This window comes from Gavialis gangeticus, unplaced genomic scaffold (genome assembly GCF_001723915.1).
Source record: "Gavialis gangeticus isolate Ggan-Ray unplaced genomic scaffold, GavGan_comp1, whole genome shotgun sequence".
In the NCBI taxonomy this organism is placed as follows: domain Eukaryota; kingdom Metazoa; phylum Chordata; order Crocodylia; family Gavialidae; genus Gavialis; species Gavialis gangeticus.
This window is the reverse complement of record NW_017729032.1, coordinates 114303158-114307183: the sequence shown is the minus strand read 5'-3', so window position 1 is coordinate 114307183 and position 4026 is coordinate 114303158.

The following is a 4026-nucleotide window of genomic DNA, read 5'->3' as shown; positions in this document are numbered from 1 at the left end:
TTGGATGGACAGAGAAGAAAGGGGAAGGGGGAGGTAGGAGGAGTGTACTCTTCAAATTTCAACCTCTAATAATAGAATTAGAAAAAATGTAGAAAGGAAAACTGAATGTCTTACCCAAATGATCTGGGGACCAATATCCTGAAGAGGCACCTCAGTGAATTAGACATTTCCTGAGTTTCCAAAAGGTGTTATCTTGAAGGCATCTTCCATGATACAACAATACCTTGCATTTTAAACAGCTGGCTATCCCAAGTGAAAGATCGTCAAATCATAGGCTGTGGCACCAATCCACAACTTTGCAAGATGCATTATTTAACAACAGCAATGATAATGATGATGATGGTGGATCTCAAATCAGTGTGAAAGGTTGTGTGCAAAATGTTCTACCTTTAAAACAGTGAGGGTATATAAGGAAAAAAAGTCTTCTCTGGGGTCTCTGTGTCCGGTCTCCAAAAACATCACATAATCCATCTTAAAAGCCTATCATATTGGAAAGTTATTCAAGAATAGCATTGTTCTGATGGTTAAAATCTTTCTTCTAATTTCCAACTTAAATTTATTCATGACCAGTTTATATCCTTTTGCTCTTGTAGTAACATTCACTTTTTTATTCATAACTTCTTCCTCCTCACTGTTTACCCACTGACAACCCATCTCAGCCTTTGTTTTACTCTTTTTCTTACGCAAAAAATTTTCATTCTAATTATCATATTAGTCCTTCTCTGTGCCTGCTACAGTTCAAATAGATTCATACATGGTGGGACCATGACTTTTTTGTAGTCCTGTAAATGAGCTTTCTCTAGTGCTTTACACATTGACGTGAAATTTGCCTCTCTGTACTGGACATATCTTAACAGATATATCCTAGGACAAGATAATATTTGCTCTTTTTTCACAGCTACATCACATTGACAATATATCCAAATATTCAAAGCTTGTGGAATAAAGAATCATTGTTGAATGATAGCTTTATAAGTGTGCAAGTTATATTGTTCTTAATAGCAGATCATTCAGGTGTATTCAATTCAGTTGCTAATGTGTGTGGTCCTATGCAATCCATAACAGGTAATAATGTTTATTATTATTATTATTATTATTATTATTATTATTATTATTATTATTATATGCTAGGTGCAATACAATGGATGTAAAAAAAGATAATGAAAATCTTCATCAAAGAGCTTCAGTTAATGGTAGACTAATGGATAACACGAGATACAAGTGACACAAAGGGAATGACCTCAGGGTTTTATGTCCACTTTTTTCATATCATAAACTTACTTACTGTATGTAATGCATAACAAATTATGAAGAAGCAGCTCATGTTCAGTGCATAGGTATTGGGGAACAGAATAAAACACTGGGATAGCTTTACCTTTTCTTGGACACTGCTCTTGAGCACTGTATCTAGGATGGGTCTATATGTGCAATTAATGTGGAGCAATAAACTCTGGCACACAATCACCACAGAGTTTGTTGCTCCTGGACATACCATTTGAAGACATGCCTGGGACCACATCTGGTATGGGGCCAGGAGGGTCAGCCTGGGGCTGCTCAGACCCAGCTCAATGTATTGTAGTGGGGCTGGCTCAGGCACAAGGGTACCCCAGTCAGCCCCACCAGTGTCTAGATGAGGAGTTTTTTACTCTGTAGCACTGCACACCAGGATAGTACTTGTATTTACAAATACTATTTTGCTGCAGAGTTTATTAGTTTCACGCAACGTAATAGGGCTTCATGTGTAAATGCCGAGATGTTTACTGTGGAGCTAATTAGGCAACTGCAGTAAATGTCTCGTGTAGATGCACCCCATTGACTGTACTGAATAGGCTTTTAACTTTCTCATGTTCATAGACAAGTTGGAAATCCACCAGGAATAAGAATAAAGAATTGACTCTGGCTGTGCTGCATATTGAAAATGTATTTGTATTTTTTAGGAAAAAGAAAAAAACTGCTATAAATTATTCAGTTTCAGCATTGAACAAATTATTCTGACATGTTTATGGTTACTTCATTTAAGTAAATAATTTTGGATAGTGGATAAAAAGGAAAGACCTGAGATTGGTAAAAGTAGGATGTGTAAGAGACAAGTAGGAGAATACTCTGGTTATTTAATTGTTAGTGTGATACTCAGCCAAATAATTTTTTTAAAGAATTGGAAAATAACTTTATTTTGTTCCACGTTATTTCATTATGTTCCTTTTCTGTTTCAATACAATTTCCCTTTCTGTTTTATTACAATTTGACTCAATTCAAATTGAAAATTATATCCACGCATCTAATTATATATAAATATAACTGAGCTTCCAATGCTTGTACCTATCTAGATTTAATGAAATAATCAATTAATCAGTCTTCACAAGAATAAATTTACATGTCAGCCAATTAAGCTATCCTGACTAGAAAATATTTGTTGGTCAGTTATAGAAATAAAACTGACATTTACATAAATTAATTTAAAATTACAAATATTTCAGTTCATAACTATGTAATATTTTGATGTAAAGACAATGACTTGAAAGTGGTAGACTGAGTTAATAGTCCTATAAAGAAGATATATCCCATTTTAGTAAGTTTAGATCTGAGCATTACTATTGCATACCAGATGGTATAGACTAAGCCCATGACGGTAATTACGGAAGCATTTCCCACCATTATGTATAAGCAAACAAGTCTTAAGTGTCTTTAGCAACTCATTAAAAACAAAAAAAAGAAGCATTTCTGTGCTATTGCATAAACTATTGTACACAAAGCTTACTTGCAAATAACAACAAAGGCTCAGATTGATAGAACAGGATAATGTGATAATATACACAGCAGTGCTACTACCCATAAACCATATCTAATTTCTAAATTCTGAATACATGCACAATCATTGCTGTAGTTTATTATGAATTATATAGGAGGAATGTAAAGAACACAAAACTGGAATGTACTTTGAGGGGTTAAGACCCCTGATCTTTCAGACATCATGTCATAATATTTTTATCGCAACATTTGTATGCTAAGACTTTAAAGCAGGTAGATTTCTTTGTCCCCAGTGCTCCAATTGGAAAATTGTTTCAGAAGACGATCACTCATCTGGATAGGCAGTGTTTTCAATTGCCATCCTGCATTTATTCATAGTCTTTTTATAGACGTTTGTTCTTCTGCCAACATTGTCCTTCATCTTAAACAGTGTTTTTTCCTCCTTTGTTTTAACCCCCTCGCTGTATTTATAGATATCAATCTCAACAACTCTGAACAAGCCAAGCTCTCTAGACTCACATAATAAAATGTACTTGTCATTCCCCTGATCATCCTAGTTGCCCTTCACTACATCTGCTCCATGTTCAGTTCATCATTCTTGAATGTGGAACCAAACCTGCATACAGTATTCTGAATGATGAATAATAAAACAGTGTTTTATACTATGACACTAATTTGTCCTTATATCTTCTGCTCAAACCTCCTAGGATCATATTTGCGTTTTTCTTTGTAGTATCACTGTAGTAGTTCATACTTATCGTTTGATTAACCAGTACAGCTAGGTCTTCCACTTTACTTCATTCCAGCTGAGAAGTTCCTAATTAATAGTGCAAGTTTTTTTATTAATAATACTCTACTGTGTAACCTCGTATTTCATTTTCTTGAATTTTGTCTTATTTTGAATATTCCAGACCTGAAGGTCATCCATTTCTTTCTGTATGGTGTGTTGAACCTGTTCTGACTTAATAATAATTCCCAACTCTGTATCACATGCAAATTTCATTAGCTCACTTCTACTATTTGTACTAAGGCCATTCATAGAAATACTCAACATAACTGTTCCCATGACTAATCCTTGAAGAGCTCTATAAATTACTTCTTTAGAACATGATACCTTTTTTAACCCTAATCATCAGGGATCCTGGCTTTCTCTGATAAAAACAAAACCCCAATTTTTGGATTAAAAAATTAACCCAAAAATCCACATTTTTCCATGATCAAAATGAAACACCACTAGTCTATCTATCTATCATATATATATATATATATATATATATA